Genomic DNA, 21149 nt, shown 5'->3' on the forward strand with positions numbered 1-21149 from the left:
GGAAATCGAAGAAGATTAGAATTCAGGAATGAAAGAATTCTGAAGAGGAAAGTAATAACTATAGAATGATTGATAGGTACTCAACTGTAGAATGATTGAAAGGTGCTTTAGAATAGTTTGATTGATAGACAAGGAATTGGGAGTCAAGTGCATTCGATCTTTAAAATAAAATTTTCCCTAAACTCTAGAATTAGACATACAACTTTAGGTACTCTTTTTTGAATATATATTTAATCAAATAAAAATTTTCAATCTTGTAATATTTTGGGCTACACGGTAAATAAGTACTGTTATGTTGTTCTAAGGCACTGTATTAACCTGTGTAAGTGTTGCCTGATAGTTTATTATTTACACTTAAACAGGATTACTTGCATTTGTTAATAAAAAATCAGTTTGATATTGACAAAATATATTTTAAAGCATATTAAAGTAGCCGGAAATTTAGCCCATGTTATACATAACCAAAATAAGCCTTATTATTTAGTCATTAGGCTTAATGTTTAGCATTACCTTGATATGGTTTTTAATGACTCTAATTACTATTATTATATTATTTAAAAAGCAGCAATCACGCAATATCCATAAAAAATTATAAATTAATTCCCAGAACCATGGTACATGTGCTTGACACAGTCCAGCAAGGAAGTGATTTAGGCGTATGGCGTATGAATTTAGTTAAGCAATATGTTCTAATTAGTCTTAAAACATAATCCCATTAGATTCATGTGAACATATGTATCATCAGTTCACACGTTTATATATTACCTAACCTGTCTGATTGAGTCATATTGCCATGTCACCACGTAAGCAAATGAACAGTAATTCTGTATAAACGCTAGACCTCCATTAGTAGGTGTTACCACATTGTCAACTTTTCCTATTATCCTAAGCTTCGTCCTTTGAATTTTTTTTTCACCTTTAAAAGCGCTAATTGATCGGTTAAACAGGTTTAAAATGTTTTAATGTTTTAAACGCCACTTTTCAACTCTAATTTGCTTTCAGTTGTTCTTGTTTGAGCAAGAAATTTGATAATTTTAGAAAGAAATGTGTATAAACATGAAAGCGGCGTTGGTGGCATTATGAACTCCGATAAGCGGAGGTGCTAGAAAGGTTTACTATTAATGATTAAATTTAAAGATTTTAGAGATGCATGCAGACTTTTCACATGCTCATCTACAGCTAGAATAGCTCTAGATTCGAAAACCAATCTTGCTACGTGCCGTTTAAAAACTTGAAAGGCTGAGCATATGTTCTAATAAAATACTAATAAATCTCATAGAAAAATCGGCACGGTTTATGGTTCTAACGAGAATTCACCACACCGTCTAATGACTTCATATAGACCTCGAAATCACGTAACATGTCGTGACTTTAACGTAATTAGTTGCTCGATATACATGCGTGCTTTTCGCCATTCGATTCTTTAGGGAGAACTTCAGCTTTTGACTAGGAAAGCGATTTTTATTATGCCCTATATTTATGAATAAAACATTCTTTCAATGGCATTATCAAGGGCCATTTGTTCAGTTAACTAATGTTAGAGCAATGGAGAGGTGTTTAGAACGAATTGCCCTAAAACTCAGTTTCAGAATATTTCTCTGACGAAAACTTTTTCATTTTAAATAATAAGGAATATAGAATCAAGGTCATGCACTGAACATAAATTATAACATATATTCTGGATAAACATCAATATCACAAATTGAATATGATGGTGACGGAAATTTAGATATAGACTGGAAAATTGTCGTTTACATAAAAAAGAGGTAAATACTACTTCTAGTCCCACGCATAATTTGATCTCCGACGGAAAAAAAGGATATTAACATTGAGCGGAGTAAGAGTTACATTCTTCCAGAAGTTTATATTTGATTTTTTTTCTACATTCTATATCCTTTTTTGTAAAAAAAAAAATCTAGTGCTCCATGGAAGGATGGCGCTTCTCCGATGCAGTAAGCAATTAATTTATATAAACTAATGAGCATAGAAAATTTAGAAAAGAATATACGTTAAATAAATATTTCTTATGATCAAATGTTCAAAAGATTCTATGGTATACCAAGGGCCAATATTTACTGCGATTGGCAAATTGTAGCGCTACTGATCGTTACTTTTTTTAATCAATTCTCTGCCGAACGGCCCTTTAAGACCCAATTAACGTACCTGAGAACTCACCATTGACAAATTTTTTTGGCTTCCTCGAATCCTCGACACGACCTCGTGTTTTATTTATGATACGATTGATTGGTTACGGTTTACCGCTTAAAAACTTAAAATGAAAAATTTATATAAAAAACAGTAAATAAACAACATTTAAATTTAAAAAAATAGTGAATTTTATTTACGCCCCATTTATTTCTAATCGTTCTAAATTGCTTTTGTCGTTCCACAGAAAATTAGCTGATCGCGCCCTAGCGCAGTCAGTCTCTCAATTCACTTAATATCAATCAAAAATTAAGATGGATAAATAAGAGATATATAGACTACTAAATAGGTCCCAATTTAAAGTAAATTCGCAATAATTGGAAAATATACGGTCGCGTCAGGAAACTGATCTGTCCCAACCCTGAACGTACTGTGCTGATCTGTTAAGTCTGTTTTTCCCTTTTACTGGAACGCATTCAAAAATGCTTTCAGATTTTTTTTAAATGAGCACAACAAAGACCTCTTATATATAATATTTTTTTCGAAGCGCGCCTAAAAATAAACCGACTGACATTGACTATTTTTCTTGATTCATAAACATTGCCATGACTGATGATATTCATATTTTACATAAAATTCCTGAATCTCCAAACACAAAAAGTTCCCGTAGTTTTTAATAAATAGTGAGGCAATCTAGGCTCTATTCTCCGAGAAATAGATCAATCAAATCTGTCTCGAGTGACACGACTCTATTACAACATTTTAACAATTGGGATATGTTTGTAAAATAGAATAAAAGAACCGATTTGTAACATAAAGGCAATTGTAAACAGAAATTAAACTGTTATGATGTACGCGATTTGTTCTAAAAATGTTCGACCCACCGAAAATAAGCGATTGTTATTTTTGTATCGGATCGTATGGAATTTTCTACATTTCATGTGTCAGTTTGAAACTTTAAAGGATTTTAACACTCGCATTAATTACTTGGAATCAGTAAAGCTTTTATGATTAAATAACTTTTTTGTCTTCGCCAAACATATGCTTTTTAGTGGTTAACAACACATAACAATTCTCTAACAATATACGGATATTCTTGAAGGCTGCAGGTCATCAAACGATGGGCACGGATTAAGCCATCATTTGGGGCCAAGACACCCGGTGGCCGACCCATAAAAATAACTAATGGGCCTCCGCTATGTGTGCGGCATTCGTGACTCATGGTACGAGAAGGCTTCTTATATGACCCATATGGTGAGGCAAGGGTTATGGGACAATAAATACAGAATATAGTCCTCTTTGCCTGCGAGGAAAAAGATTAGTTAGGGGCGGACTTAATGCTGCAAAATCTTCGGACGGAATGAGCTAAAATAATGTCTCGGCTAGAAGTAGAGTATATAATTTAGTGGTTATTAAATTGCCATAAAACGGCATGTGATTATCTAAAATGGCATGTAATTCTGAGCAGGAATGATTGACAGCTTCAGTCTATATGGTAAAATTATTTGAAGCGGCGAATTAAACGGGTCTTGTGTCTAGTTTGGAAAGCAAGAGTCCCTAAAACGTATTGCGTGTAATTGAAAGCGATGCGAGCTGGCATTATAGCAATAAATTATGTAGTTGATGCATGTTTTCCTTGTGTAACTAGCAAGTAACAAGGAAGACCTATCAGTTAATAATAAACCTATCTCAGATTTACGCAATTTTATAGTAGCGTGGACAACTGATTGACAGACGTTACAACTGACGTGAAATGAATTCAATTAGAAGAAGAAAGTTTAAGTGGGGTTCTAGTCCAGGTCGGTACTGAATAAATCTGGTGACAAGTGCGCGAAAATGTAACTCGTTGATGAGTTTGCTTAAATTCTGAAAAACTATAGTTCAACTAGCATAAATAGAAGCAGAGCATTGGAGTAGTTGTGGGGTTTTTATATGCAAACTTTCTTCCAGATAAAATCACCAGTACTTGGACCTATTGGTCCGAAACTTATGTATTTAATTAATTGAGAAATTATAATGTCGATCCACTCATACTATGTTGTGTTAGTTAAATTCAGGGAGAACCTCAAGGACAATTTCAAGTCATCTCATCGTATGTGGCAAACTTTCTTAAATTTCATGAACAAAAAATTAAGGATAAAAAATTTGCTTTTGATGCTGGCGTAAGTCGATTTTAAATCAAATTCTGTTTCGTATAGGCAATTTTATCTTAAATTCCCATTTTGAATTATTCATATTGTGTACTTTCCATCTAAAAATTTGGAAAATGGAATTTTAACATGAGTCACTTTTAGATCAAATACGTCTTGAGGAAATGATATCAATGAAAAATCCCGTGCATTTCCTAGATTGAATCTTCATACTTCCTAAAGCCTAAATAAAAATTTGAGGCATGGAATGAACTGCTAGTTCTTGTTAAAAATTAAACTGTATTTCGGAAACGACAGTTTCATCTCGAACTCCCTATTTCAATTCTTCATATCTTTCATTTGCATCTTAAAATTTAAAAATTATAACTGATAAATCAGAATCTCTATATATTGATATAATGAAATGAAAAAAGAAGGAATTGTGAGGAGCAAGTGAATCAGAGAACACAAATAACTTGGAAAAAGTCGAAGGATGCAAAGTGGATTTGGACGTATAAAGAGGAACACTCGAATGCAACTAAAAATAAATAAATTTTGTGTGATTTGAAAAAGCGGATTTTCAGATATACATAAACTACACAAACAAAAATTACTTAAGCGCCGTAAGCTACCCATCAAGAAATTAGAAAAGGTATGTAAATAGTTTTTAATTTTAAGTAGTCTAGTGATCTCTAAGGATTTTCCAAGACCAAAAAAAGAACGATCAAAAATCAAACTGCGGATATTTAAAAAAAATGTATATTTTCATAATAATACTGCTTAAAAAAATGCATGCTTCGCCATAAATTTCACCGTAGGAAAAACCGAGTGGTTTACCATATAATCGTAGCACAATATAATTTTAACACAAAACTGCTCCCCCCATTCAAAAACCTTATTTCCATCCACTCCCAATACAAGGTCACGTCACACGCGAATCATTAAATTAAATTCATAATTGCCCCCCGAAAATACCTTAAATAGTTGTTATGCAAACGAACCCAAATTATATCATGCTAACGGCATTTTTTTCTTCATTTTCCTTTTATAATATCTCGATAATTATAATGCAGACCCCCCACATTCTGCCTATTCCCCAAAATTATTTAGCCAGATATTTCACAATGGGCCAAGACCGCCTAATTCAATTATGGCAAAGTTTAACCCAAATCAAAATGCATAAATATATATAATATAATAATAATAAAAAGGAATTCGTTTATGTTTAGAAATGTTCAAATTATCCTATTGTAGGATATTATATAAAGTGTAATATAATTAATAATTTAAGGTTTCATAACAGCAACACAACCTATTGGTTCGCTTTTACATAAAATTGACAACAGTATGGTATTTTCCTCTTGCTTCAGCTCTACCACCAGGCATTCATTACAGGTTCGTCAACTCATTTGAAAGGGTTTTTTTGATCGGGATATCCCATCTACTGGCTCACTAATCAAGATATTAAGTGTTTTTTGGTACCGGGTGGTCCTACTGAATTAGAAATATTAATGATAATATATATGATTAAATGGTATTTTCATTAAAAGAATTTTTACTGGCATTACTACAGACATTCCACGAAGATTCAATAATATTTTAGATTCAAATGAGTTTCCTGTTGCTTGAAGTCGGTAAGCCTAGAGGATCACCACATCTGGACTCCCATTGGCAAATTTCCTGTTCTCTAAAATATGCGTAATTACTCTATAACACCTTTCTCGTCAACACTTGAAAGCCGCAATTACCAGACGTTCATACTTCTCTCTGATCTGAACGATATGCACCTCCCTTCGCTTTCTTTTCCCCTTTAACGAATTCAATTTTTGTATAACAAAGACAGGTGAACAGCATGACGAGGTCTTAACGAACGTCTAATATACAAAAATGCCACACACGTCGATGCCAAGCAAAGATGTCTTCATCAGGCAACCAGTTGTGACGTCACGTCGAATAAAGACGGCAAATAGTGAGAAGTTTGTGTTGGAGTGAAACGGCGATATCCCATACGGTAAAACGGATACTAAAGACCTGAATGTTGTAAATTAGTATTATAATGCTGGCGGTGATTATGTGCCATGCTCATTAAAAGGCATCTTTGATATAGGTTGGCTGCAAGTAAAAGATAAGTTTTCTTTGATGGTTGGAGAATGGATATTGTTGGAAGAAAGATCGATAAAGGGTTTAGTTAGAGGTGAATTGTGTATTATTAAAGTCTTCCTCGGGTTTAAATTGGGTATTGTTAGAAGTGGTCATAGTGGTTGGTTTGTAGCTGATGAGTATAAATTGTTTCATTTCTGTTAATGATTCACAAAACGCTGTTGACAAGGCTTGAGATTATTTTTTGCATTGATGGCTTATGTTAAGTTTGTACTTCTCAACAATGAATGACCGGAACTTTTTTGGTATCGCCATCTAATAATACTTAGCTTACCACTATTATAAGATAAAATCTAATGTAATTTTTGCCACTACTATATCCCTTAATATAAAATTTCTTATCAAGCTGAATTACTTGTGATTTATAGAGAATTCTCTAAATTATTGAAACGCTGAACTGCGAAGCATTTTTTTTCTCTTCTCCAATGTTTTACTAAATTTATTAGAAAATTACGAAACAGCTTTCAACAATTTTCTTGCATCCGGTTTCCTTATATTCTTAGATTTCCGAATATCATTTTTGGCACTAAGATATGTTTCAGAATTTATTAGTAATTTATATTTTTGCTTTCTCGTGGAGCGACCATCATTTTGCTACCTAGATCATTCCTAACTTTTGTTTTTAATTAAAATTTTTAAAATATGACAACTTTCCCTAGGTTATTAAGATTCCATCAACTCTCCACTGGCTTGTTCTTTCATAATACTTTTTTGCCAAAGTACATTTTTCAAGACGCTTACAAGTTTTTTAAGCTATTGAATGCTTAAAACACTATTGGCTTAACACATGTAATTTGATAGGAAGAACTTTTCAAATATAACTGCTTTATCCAAGTATCTTCAAAACTTTGATGGCAGCTATCAATCCTTTACTAAGCTGATCCCTGTAACTTTCCTTTATCCCATCAGAGTGCTCTACCAAACGGTAGAGAAAGCTATGAATTATCGAATGCCTAGAACGTCGTTAATGTAGTCTTCCGAATTTTCGAAAAAAAATGTTTCTTTTAAACAAGCGTTAAAACTTTTTTTCAAGTTTCATTGTTTGTACAAGACTTTGAATTCACCTAAACATATATTTTTTCTGAATATGACGTGAAGATAAATTCGTTTGTAAAATTCTTAAAGTGAAAAGTTATAACATTTTCTCCATTTTAATATTTTTCGAGTACACAATAATCCCATTTCAATTTGAAAAGTTCAGGTTCTCGAGTTTTCTTCATCGGTATTGAATAAATATTACGATACTTATAATAAAACATAACATTCATGACCTGTTCCCAAGGGTTGAATTAGTTAGCATTTGTATAAATATTTTTTATGTGATCTCAGAATGCTTCAATATTAATATAGATGGCTTCTCGCGTGTGTCAGTACAACACTATCATTCACAATATTACTATAAACCCAACACAGCCATAAAAAATGTTTAAATAATGAAAGCCTCAATTTGTCCCAAAAAGAAAATAACAAGTGTTTTCTTGAATCTATTCGTCTTGAATCTTGAATAATTGACACACCAAGCCGGAAAACGATTCATTTAAATATGGAAAAGTTTTAACAACCACTTATGGAAAAAGGAAACGCCTACAAAATGTTCTTGTCCAGATTTTTCCTGCCTTAATAACTTATTATGCCCCGCTGTTCTTTGAGACTTCTGTTTCGTGTTAGAATCATAACGTCCAAGCGTTTTAGCACAGAATGAGCTTTCCGGATGTTTTGACAGAAAAGTAGTTTCGCCAACTTAGATAGGAAAGATAAATAATATGGGGTGAATGGCGCTTAAAAGAGACCCACCAACGTGAAACCATGTAAAAGGGCCGGAGGGGGTTATGCTTGAGCAGGCACCGAAAAATAATTTTGAATAATGCGGTGCCACTACCATTGCAGTCATCTGTCCACTTTGTCACCAAACACTGTGTGCGGTCTCGCACCTTAGTTCATCTTTATTCTGCTGTTAAGTACACTGCTCAAAATAATTATTTAATAAGGAACAAAATTATCAATTATCTAAATTTGACACTTCCTTTACCTTTCAGCATCAAAAAATAATTGGGTAGATGTGAAACGTGAGACAATTTAGACCAAATTAAGATTAAAAAACTTAAATAGTTGTTTGTGAGAGATATATAGCTAGAAGTGAAAGGAAAAATTCGCACTGTAATTAATACGCAGATAATACCGTTATATTAGGAAATACATTGATGATAAAATGACAATTTAAAAAAGTTTGGTCTATATACCAATATTTGAAAAACTACAATTCTTCCGATTGAAAGTGGTATTTCAATGTGGCATTTTACATGAAGTTAGTTTCTGCAATGCTGACTGGTACCCAGAAACATTAACTTTACACATCTACCACAAATAACCCATTCCGTCTAGTTCTGATTTTGTCTTAGTCAACTGTTTTTATGATTTTTACGCAATAATTTTTTCGAGAGTAACACGTTGTTGTTCTTTTAATGTTGATTTTCTTTTAAATACATTACGGTTCTGATCCCAATACTCTAGTTCTTACTTAACGTGGCAAGTACGTGAAAATGTGACTCACCCAAGTTAGAAGTATCGAACGCTAGACAAAAAAAGTTAGATGATATATATATATATATATATATATATTTGTATGTGTGTGTATGTGTGTGTACCAATTTTGGAAACTAAAGATTTTTATGTATTGCGTTCAAGATTATTATGTCAAGTATGGGGAACTCTTAAAGGGAATGAAATTGGTTAAGCCAAGGGAAAATCTGAGCGGATGCGGTTTATTTTTATTTAATAATTAAATTTTTTTTAATATATAATGATACTTTCAGGTGTATTGTGTTAAGCAGTATATCCCCCTTAATCCATAACCTCTAACAGTTCAAACAGACCATCAACTCAGGCCAAAGGCCCAATAATCACCCAGTGGCTGTGGAAACAGATACCAACAAACGGATGTTTTGACTGCGGTCATTATTTAAAGCCCAATTTTGACAGTTGAAGAGATTCGACTATTGTCGTTTATAAATAGGAGACCGGCCAAGGGTAAATGGATGGACATTTATCAGAAACCAGAGAAAAAGGTACTTTCATATTTATTACGGGTTATAATGGGATTAAATGGACCCATTGTGCTTTAATGGTGCGCATAGGTGTTTATTTATAAAACTGACGAAGTCGCTTTGTGGTGACAGTGATAGAAGTCGTGAATGAACTACACAATGCCTACCTGACTTTTAGAACTCGAGATTTTGAGAGTTGTTGAAAATACATAGTTATGATTTAGAACAAACCCTTAAATGGCCTTTTTTTATTACTTATAATTTCTTGAGATATCCTGAAGACGTGAAACTCCAAACTTAGTTTATCATACTGCGATATCAATAGCGGCTCTTTAACAGAAAGCACAAAAAAAACGTAAAATTAAAAGAGGTTGAAAAAAAAATTCTATCACTAAAGACTAAAGCTTGTACTTTTAGAGGTATTGCTAATAAGTCCAATCATTTTCATAATAGCTAAAAAATGTCTATGCAATTTTTATAGCACGAACAATATTAAAACATTTCAACGTCTATACCTTTCACGCTATAACCCAATGAACAAAATCACCGCAGATAATCGAATTGAACGTGTTAACGCGTGGTTCTAATCAAATTATTTCCAGAAGTTCGCCTTTGGCGCGGTTGGTCAATCCCAATTTCCCCACTTAATTGGCAAATGTGACCCCAGGTGCGATAATTGTGACCAATAATAGCCATTTGTCCTTTTTATTTGAAACAACGGAAATCGGTCTTGATTTTATTATGGGCAATTATTGTGGTGCAACAATGAAACAGTCCGTTTCGCATTCGCGGTAATTGATTGGCCGCGAACATTAGCAAATTAAGCCTATTCGTTGGCTAAATCTGGTACGACTTGTTTATGAATTAGTCATACTCGTATTTATTAGATATCCTAGATTCCTGCTCCTATTTATAACAAGTGCTAATGTATAGATAATTATGAGGAAAACTTGTCTGCGGTTGTAGGTATAGTAGCGCAACCTAGCAATATGAAATTCTTACCTTATTGGAGAGAAAATTTATTACTGCTGTGAACTACTAACATCGATGATATATGAGCTTCTTACCTGAAAAAAAAAAGAAACGGTGAATAGTCCATCTTTTACACGACTTAGCAGCAAAGGTTTATAATCAAAGTGTTATAGTAACATGTTGCATGTAACAAATAAGCATATCACGTTACTTTTTGTAAACGTCCTTGATACGAAAATAAAGATCCACTTGCACGAAGAAACTACTCCTTTGCCTTCCAACTTGTTTTGAATTGCGGTAAGATACAAGGCTGATTTTTGGGGTGCCATCTATATATATAAACAGGTGAATGAATGTTGCTATAGTATTCCTCTTTTGGTGACAAGGAACGTTGTATTTAATGATTAAAATATTGGTATCTTAATATCGATTTTTGTTTTATTCTACTACATTATTTTTTATTGTGTTACAGTATGCTTTGAGAAACTTTGAATGTGATCAGAATGATGATTTTAAAGATGATAACCGAGGTTGGTTCCGATGATTTTCATTGGTTGAGCACTACAACCATTAGAACTTTCGGTGCCCCAATCAGCAGAAAGAACACTACAATTGTTCCGCTAGTAACTGTATATATTTTCTATTGCCTATAATAAATACCAGCATTTCATAAACTTATGACAAAAATAAATATGAATTGAGGTATATTCTACAAGAAGTATTGGCCGTGTCTTCATATATTCTAGGAGAATTAACTTGCGTGGTTCTAGCGGTTTGATTTTATGTATTAATATTTTTCCCTAATGTTCGAAAAATTAAAGAAGAAATGGGAAGTTCTATCTTCGGTTTTTTGCTCTCTGGTATTCCAGCAGAATTACTTTTCACGTAAATATAAATCGTCTACTAATCAAAATTTAGAACTCAACAAATTCGGCTTTTTACTTATGTTTAAAGAAATTTTGCGATAAAACACATTAGTTGGCCCCATAATTGAGACAAATCGAAGTTAAACGCATTACTAACCATAACCAGCAAAGTCATTAGTTAAAGCACGATAATTGCTCTAGAAAGCCTCTAAGTCGTATACTGAGTAACGAGTTAATAAGTAATTAATATTGTTCTCAGAGCTACGTTCATATGGCGACTCGGGCGGTCCCACATATGAAGTTATGCGGTAAATTTCCCGGCAGACAAAAAGCAGTTCAGCAGCGGGCGAAAATAAAGGACACACAACTGTTAACGTGCTTTATGTTTTATTTAACAACTTTCTTCGTGTGTGGTCCTGTATGGGCACGCGATGAGCCAAGGCGAACACTCACTGCACTACTGAACGCAGTCTGGAGTTGCCGGAATGTCTCGGGTTTCAAGAGGATTGCTGTGAGGTCCCATTATGCCTCATACTCTAATTTTAACAACGCAGATTGTACTACATTTGAAAATTTCCTTTTCAGTTTTTTATAATTCATTGAAGTTCGCGACGCTACAGGAGGAGAAACCGAATATATAATATTATTTATAATGTTTAATATTACACACACAGGAAGGTGTTATAAGTCCTTTCTGCGTCACCTAAAATTCGCATTTTATCGTCATTAAGAAAGGCTTTTTATTTTAATAATATAATTATATGTCGAGAGATCTGAAAATAACCTCTTCCCATATGCCAGTACACTGACTTAAGCTCTTCCACAACGTGCGGAAAAATGACACCAGATAACTATTTGATGTAACTAAAGTTTTTCAAGAAAAAACAAGAATTTGCATAAAAACTATCAACAGAACACAAATTTTGCACTGGTGCAATACTAGTTTTACCATTCAAAAACGCTAGTAGAAACAATAAATCGAACAATGAGTAACAATAAATAAATCCTGTAATAGCCTGCGTCAAAGCTTTTGAGAATGCCGTAGAGTTGTTTGGTATTGCTTGAAGAAATAACAAGCTGTCCAATTGTTTTCAAGCTTCTATTTTATTAATAACTTGTTAATAGATTTATTTGCACTTTGTGGAGGAGATGAATTCGTGTCAAGCAATGTCAATCCCGGATTTATCGTTGGCATCTAACTGTTAAGAAAATGACTTCAGAAGTATAATTGTTTATTGGGTCTCGTAAACATGTGGCTGTCTCTTATTTAGGTCGTGAGAGACAAGATTTCTTGGAGGTAAATTTATTCCTTGAAGATTACATAAGCATGAAACTTATTTGCAATTTTCACTAAAACTATATTACAAGCTGCGATTTAGTTGCATGAAATAATAACAAATAAGGTGCGAATCGACAAAAAAATGGATAGGTGGAGTATTTGAAAAGAAATAACAGGAGATAGAAGAAATTGAAATAAGTTACAGATTAATTGTCAAGGTGAAAACAAGACTTTAAATTGGATTCGTTCTATAGGTAGCTAAAAATCTTACATGGAGGCTGTGCTAATGAAATTCTCTACATCAAATGGAAACGTAGAAAACTTTAAATATATTTGTTCTAAACTCTTCAAGGCTCATTACATATTAAAAAAGTTGGCTTCCCACGCCACATGATGAGAGACTCAAGTTTCGGTTAGTTCAAATTAGTTTCGCTTTTTTTAGTCTAATGAGCCTCCAATCTTGAGTGGGATTCTGTGACTTTTGTGTAAACGACTTTAGAATCATCACTTAATATTTAATTCTGAACATACAAAAGTGCAAGCCTCGCACCTTAATGCGAAATAAACCGTACTAGACAAGAAAAAAATAAGATCTTAAACTTAGTCTTTCCAAAGAAATATTTTATGCATTATATTATTATATTATTATTTATATTATATAGTGTAGAGTGTTCCTGAAATGTGGGTTATACAAATGATCAATTTTTTACACATCTAACGTTCCATTACAACTTCAAGACGCCTTCTACTATAAGCGGAAGTAATATCATCTTTACTATTTTAAACAGAAAGTTCCGCATATTTTTGCATATAATAATAGAACATACAATTTTCATTAGAACACTGTATTACAAGGTAGTGTTTAAGTTCTAAAATAATTCAAAGGCACCAAAATCTTACGTTTAGATTAGCAAAAGCATTCTCTCCGGCTCATCATAAAACAGGACTTTTCGTTATGTTTAACTGTCAATCCAAAAGCGATTTTTCAAAATCCCAAATTTTGTATTTTTCGTCACAATCTGAGAGTTAATGAAAAAAATTTTAAGCGCCGAAAATATACGATTTTGAGCAAATTAAGACTTTCCAAACTCAAATTTCTAGTGAAAAAGAAGATATTTATTTCTCCACGACCTATTTTTATGTTCTAAAACTATTTTATTATGCGACACCAACCTCTTGACAATATATAAAAGTACTATTAAGAAGCAACTATTAACAGACTTAAAGGATTCTTGATTTTCATATAAATAGATGGACTGATATGGTTACCGATGAGTATCGAATATTTCGTGGAATGGAGTGAGTTATGTTCCAATAGATATTTATAAAAAAGTGTAAATCCAAACACGACTTTCATCAAGGTCATATTTCGTCATTAAGTATCGAAGTAAAAAAAAACAGAGTGAATCAAGGCCAAACATCACTTGCGTCTTCTATTAAAATCTAAGTCGAGGATATTGTTTTAATTTACTTCTAATACAAGTGAAATTCAACGTGTATACAAAAATTTATTTGAAAAATGTTCTTTTAGGATGAAGAAAACCTGTTATACAGGGTGTCTTAGAAACAATGATATATTTTTATGTAGCAAAATATATCGCGTTTGGTCTAAACATGCTTTAAACAAAAATGACTTGTTTCCATTCTACATACCAATTTTGCTACTCTGTATAAGGCATTTATAGCCCAACTATTTTATTTTTTGACCAACAGGCACGAAATACTAATCTCTACCAATATTTGGTGCATATATTTTAATAAAAATAAAATAAATCGACAGGCGACAAAATAAAATGCAGACTTCAATTCTGTTCTATTAGAAGCCAATAGTAGCTTCTAATAACTCACTCAGTCATTGAAACCTTTAACGTTATTTTCCCCGAACTGGAACCTATTAGAGTAAAATAGGATCTTTTATGACAATAATTACACCAATCAACGTATATAAATAAAAAAATAAAAATGTGTACATTCTTGAGTTTCACATTAACCCCAATTGTCTATGGTAGATAATGTCACTAAATGAGCATCTAGCTTCTAAGTGGCGTAAAGGAATTTTTTTATTATTAGGTCTTAATTACCCCCCTTTAGGTTAGGGGCCTCTGAATGACCTGGCCTAGTTGCATATGCACCTGGGTTTTATTTCCAAACGAAAACGATCTCGTTTTTGAAGTTATTTTACACATACATATATTATTGTCAACCTAACTTATGAAAGTTAACGAAAGCTCAAGGTAGGTTTGATTTAGTGTGACACTTACGAGGTTCTTTATTTTACTTCTAAGAGCAGAACTTTTTAAGCTCCTGTATCGTAAATTTTGTTGTCTACATCGGGATAAAAAAAAATTCAATCAAAGACATGTACGTACACAAATTTTCTTCACAGAGCTCTTTTCTGTCATTACACGCAATTAAGGCTTGCAGATAAAAATAGAAACTGCATTAAAATGCATAGCAATGCTGACTGCTCAGACAAACGGCGATATTTCTCAAGCCGACTTGAAAAAGCAAATAAATCAGCAAGATTTCAATTAAAACGAATCTATTATTGATTACTTGATTTCTATGCGTGTCAGATCGACTTGCTGCATATCGCGAATTAATAAATCAACCGGTGATTTATGCAACCAGTTGAAAAATATTATTTCAAAATGTCGGAATTGCGATATTTGTTGTCCTTATTGAGAACGTGAACGTCGAATGGAGTGGTAATAAAGCTTTATTTAGACGCAGTCAATCATCAAGTTAGTAAGACGGATTTAACAAGGTGTTGTGTCTTTATATTCTATTGTTGGTGCTAATCATGAGGCTCGTTATACAGTAATATTGATTGATTTTGATTTATTTGGCAAAGGTCTAATGGTAAATATTGTTTATGTAGGTACTCATCTGACAAAAATTTCAAAACATCTGGTAAATAGGCAGAGAAATTTATTCAAGGTGTGAATGTTTTCTTTAACTCTTATGTTTAGTTTATATTTAGTCAAGGAACAGACATGAGGCTAATGAAGAGACATGAGCTTGAGATGTAAATGATAAAAACTGTTAAATTGAGTAAGTTTTTCATTCGGAACAAAATTCAATTGACTTTACTTTGATCCCTCGATTATATCAATACTTGCGAGTAATAGAACTGTGCTTGTGCGCAACAGTTGATAAATTCGATATCATTAAGAAAGTCTTGAATACCCTATGTTAGAGTTTTTTCTTTTTATTTTGCTACGTTTATCAGTGATTGGCTCGTTCAGGTAGGCGTAAAGCTGGACATTCCGTTAGTTTCCACGTATCCCGATGTTTTGTCGCTTTCAGCGAATTCCCTGCAGTAAAGATCTTCGGCCATATTCATAAGCAATTGTTCAGCTATGCAGGAACATCCGCCCCAACATTCACCCCAATAATTCCCGTAACCAATTGAAAAGTTACTTCCATACAATATTAAAGGGTGGAACTGTTCGACCGATGTGTATTGCAGACTTTCTGTCCTTATAATTAAAAAAAAATCAGAACTGTTACATTCTGAGATGGTTAGAGCTAAACCAATATTGACAACAAAAATTTTCCATAAGCCAATCCAATTTATTCATGGCGGATTCCATACATAGAACAAAGCTAACGTTCAGTGTAACCAACAGTTGGTTAATAAATCGTGTTAGATTATCTCATTTTTTTTTCTGGCATCAAGAAGTGTCCTGTTTTTCACTCAACAGGTAACTGTTATGTTTTTGAAGTAGACAATAATTATCCTTAATGTGACAAGACTCGGACAAAAACTAAACACAGTAAATTAAAGCAACTTATAACATTATTTCACTTTCCTCGTCAGCGGCTCTCAGTCTTAACGTCGATGGCATTACAAGAATTCCACATACGCAAAGCGAAGCCGGCTAAAGATCAGCTGAGACGGATCATTCATAGGTCGGACTCTACTTGGGTGGTCCCCCAGTATACGCGACCGCTAGTCGATGTTGCCGTGGGGCTCCACTGACCCCCCGGGTGCTCCGGTCAAATTAAGACCGTTTATTTACTTAGGTGATTGATCTGCGGTCGCTTGATTTATTAAAGTAGGGCTATTAAGGCGTGTTAGATTTCTTTAGTTTAAACTTTTTAATTACTAATTGTTTTTCCCTTCGTTGCGATCTATGTAATAGTGAAGTGCAAATAATGTACCTTGAAAGAAACAGCAGCAGCGTTTAAATGACTCAGAACTAATTTGACAATTTTTCATCAAATAATACAGCCTGATGGTCATTATGACGAGTAATTTACTTTTAATAACACGGAGTAATAACAATTAACTGTAAATTATACCGGAATAAATTATACTTATCCTATCTTCACGACAAGTAAAAAAAGTCTAATGACTGTAATAAAACCCATTTACGTCAAAATAAAACAGGGTACAAGATAATCCAGCCAGCAAAATCATAAAACGATCAAATGAAAACGTCTAGTAGGCCAGTACATCTGTTGGCATTAGCATATCTCCAAGTTCTTGCAGGCGATGTAGTAGAGATGGGTACTTGGATACATCCGGTCGATAGTTTTTTAAATAGATATTGTTATCCCTGGAAATTGGTGCATTTTACGGTAAGGCTCTACACATACAGTGTGACCTCAATTGAGTCTACATGTTTGGGCATGGTGAGAACTATAAGAGCTAGAAAAAATAATCCATAGGAAAAATCGAAGAAAATCTAATGGCTAGTTTGACACTGTTTCAGAAACGGTTTTAAGTGTTAGTTATTTTCAAAAAAAAAAACAAAATCTATATTTTCGAAAAAAGTCCAAACTAACTTGCCAAATTAAAATCTATAAGAATATTGTTAAGAAAACTTTTTACCCTCCCTATCTACATATTGGTCTAGCGTTTTTATTTCAAATTCATGTCTAATCTGTTCCTTTAAATGTATGATATTTTCCAACCTTTTATTATCAACTTCACTTTTGACATAACCCCACAAAAAATCAATCTAAAGGAATGAAATCTGGAGGACTCGCACCCCTGACTATTTTGCTGACCCACTTCTTCCACCACACAGGATTATCAAAAATGTCGAATTAAAATAATATGAATAGGTGATGCAAAGTAGCATGAAATTCCATTTTCTTGTAGCCAAATATTTGCATTAAGTATTCTGAAGTTTAAATTTTGAACCACAGATCCAACCTTCACAAATTGCTAGTAGAATATTCAAGTTAATATTTTTATCCAACGAGCTCCTCTTAGTATGCACCGCTCTTAGATTCTCGCTGTATACTGTTAATTATTTTGATAATTACTCTTTTCTCCATCTCGTCATTTTCGGGCTCTACGCGTATAATCAACGTTATAATTTTCTTTTATTGACATTAGGAATTGACTTGATGCAACTATTAGTCCAGCAACAGCTAAAATTAATGAATTTATGAGTTTTCTTTGCTATTTATAAGGCTCCTCTGAAGTTAAAATGACGACTGGCTGCTGTTAACGAGATTCTGAGTATTCCGGCATATTTAAGGACTAGGCGGTCTGTAGTCTAGATGTTGACGTCGATTTCTTATTGTTGTACTACTGTTGATGATCAGAAAAGATACATTTAATTCTTTTCGATGCAATGTTTTCACGGTGAAAAAGTTGCACACTTTATTTGGATATGTATAATAATAATGTAATTCTATTAGTTTTATATGGAACTTGCAAAGTGAATTTTAAATAAATCTGAATAAGTGTTCATAACTCGATCCCATGTTGACACAGAATTTTTTTAATCAATTTCATAATTACACCATTTCACAAAAATGTATATCCTACATCTAAATTTAAATTCTACTTAGAAATTGAAAATGCGGTAATGTTCCTCTAGTATAAATTTAGCAAAACGAATATGTTGAAAACTTATATTAACACTACAGAGGATTTCAGAATATTTCAGTCTGTTTCAGCTTCAATAAAACACCCGGTAATAGTATAATTCAAAATGCGCATCACCAATGGTTACAGTTTCCACAGTTTTTATTAGATGTATGAGTATGTCCTATGATGCAGTTTTCCGAAAGCTGTACTGTACTTATAAAGTAAATAAAAGGATTAAATGTAAAAATGATAATCAACACTGGCATAACTGAAATAAAATGCCAAATAAAATAAAGCCGCATATGAAAAATTTTATAGGCTTCAATTTGCATAATTTTCCAATTAGCAGCTCTATGTCATTGAAACATAAAGACATTATTGGCCGGCCGATAATTAGCGTATGCAAATAAGATAAGATTTAATTGGTGTGCTTATTGAATTAATAGAAAAAGTACTATTTATATTTTATAACAACTTATTAAGCATATCATTACCGCCCAACTGGTTAATGCATAAAATCACAAAAACATGTTGAAACAATAAGAAATAATTGTTTACAACTATAAAGTTTTTCTGAGAATCTACATCGGGGTGTAACGGAATTACTAACTGAAGTTGTGTGGACAACTGCGACAGACTGTCAAAATTAATAAAAGACAAAATATTGAACTGTCGCCCTTCACTCACTAAAACGGCACAAAAGATGCCTTCTGCGCAATTATTCGGTCGTATTCTGACGGTGAAGGTAACTATAAGTCCGATGAAAATAGCGCATGACTAAGCACACACTTCCCATCCGAATTAAAAATGGTGATTCCTTCCTTTCTCAGACGCTTTCGCAGGTATTCTACCTAGAACGTTTTTTGTTTTAAATGAGCACGGCTCAAGGCCCAATTTTGAAGAAAACTGTAAAAACATCTTATCATAATCTTTAATTCTATAAATTCAGAAACCTAAATTTCCAAAACTACTGAAAAATAAATACAAATATTTGCCGTTGTTATAAAAACACTTTAAATACCGATATCAGTAGGTACTCGATGGTAAGAGATTCTAACTCTATATATGCCAATACTCCGCCTTCCACTACCAGAAGAGCAATGAATAAATACAACAAACTCTTCAGTTAACGTTTCACTTAGCACCCAAAGACGCAGAATATCGTTTCAGACGTTGTTTCCATGGGTTTACTAATGCACGCCACATGTGTACCGATTCCGTCGCAATCGAGAAACTAAAAAAATAACATTGATACCTACCCTCCTGGCCTTTAATATTTACTTTATTTTATATTATTATTTATAACATATTTATATTTATTTTATTTATGAAACGTCATTTCTATAGTCCTCATAAAAAAATTGAGTCGTCAAACCAACATTATAATTTGAGCATGTTGAGAGGATCAAATTCAATAGTGGATCCCAAGAACTTTTTACTGCATCAATTATCCTCGGCACTAAATCGGATAAAACCATGTAACTAATAATATTTAGTTGAAGATGAAAAAAAAACACATTTAATAATATAGCAATAAGGAGAAAATTATACATTTTGTAAGTTTTAATTATACCATTATTTATACACATCTGTTCCGTAATCAATTTTTATACCATTAGAAATGCAAAACACTCGTATGATTGTGCGATTTATATAATTAAAGCAGAATTAATTGATGTTTAATGCTAATTTAATTAGCCAACGATCAAGAAAAAGATGTCTAATGATTTTATCACTTTGAGTTTTCGTTTCAGTTTCCCGTGGAAATATGAATTAACACAGGTAGCAATATGGATGAATACATTTACAATATACTATAGAAAAATGTGTTAATGAAAAGAATACGATAATAAAAAGTGTTATTGAAACATGTATAAGAAATACAAGAAAAGCGAGATGCGATAAAGTTGGATGAGATTCATTTCATCGCGTACAATCACAATTTGTTTATATTCTAAGATAATTACTTTATTATAAGTGAAATATCGCATGAGGTAACTCAAGAAACCCCAGATGTGTGATTTGCAAATACTACCTTCAAACAAAAGCAATTACAGAAACATTAAGTTTTTAATGCAAACATAAACATACAAATACACTTACAGAATGGTATTTTCCATCTCCGTGATCTAAAGCCATATTTACCGTAATAATTCCATTCGCATGCAAAAGTAAAGTACGAACCTATCAATTAACGATTATTAGGAAACAAATATGGCCTCCTGATTAAAATACTTCTTTGGCTTGATGGCGTCCGTTAATTAAATAACTAGAACTAATTAAAGCATTCCATACCCATCAATTAATGTATATAGGGCCCACCCCGGACGAGCAGACGGTGACGTATCAGTGGACTTGATGGTCAGTATTGTCATCATGATAGAAATTTGACTCAAATAATTATTGATTGTAGCCATTAACAAGTTTGTGAAAACAAGTGGATATCAGTACAGATGTTTTTGAAATAAGATAAGTAGCAAAGATCAGAAGATTTTCGTCAAGAGTCATCAAATATTAAGATGTTATATTAAGTTTATTTTGGTCTCAAAAGTGGGATTTATGTGATTCGATGAGCTTCAGCTTAATTGGAATGTCACAAAAACATTTCGTTATATCGTTATCGAGTTTGCAATGATTCCTGGTGAAAATTAAAGAAATCCGTTACCAAAATTCGTATTAAATCATTTTTTCTATGCGATAACGTGAAATGAAAACGCAATT

General features: G+C 32.9%; 1 protein-coding gene across 3 annotated transcripts in view; it reads right to left on the reverse strand.

The window, feature by feature from the left end:
- The window catches only part of LOC136341672 (homeobox protein invected-like), a 49851-nt gene that overhangs the window by 15916 nt on the left and 12786 nt on the right, over positions 1 to 21149 (reverse strand). Inside the window, exon 3 of one of the 3 annotated variants that reach the window (XR_010732530.1) lies at positions 10481 to 10545. The exons of the other annotated variants lie outside the window; for them this stretch is intronic. The gene's annotated coding sequence lies outside the window, so the exon portion shown is untranslated. The remainder of the gene's footprint in view (positions 1 to 10480; positions 10546 to 21149) is intronic. 3 annotated transcript variants of the gene reach the window in all.

The sequence above is a fragment of the Euwallacea fornicatus genome, chromosome 10 (genome assembly GCF_040115645.1).
Source record: "Euwallacea fornicatus isolate EFF26 chromosome 10, ASM4011564v1, whole genome shotgun sequence".
In the NCBI taxonomy this organism is placed as follows: domain Eukaryota; kingdom Metazoa; phylum Arthropoda; class Insecta; order Coleoptera; family Curculionidae; genus Euwallacea; species Euwallacea fornicatus.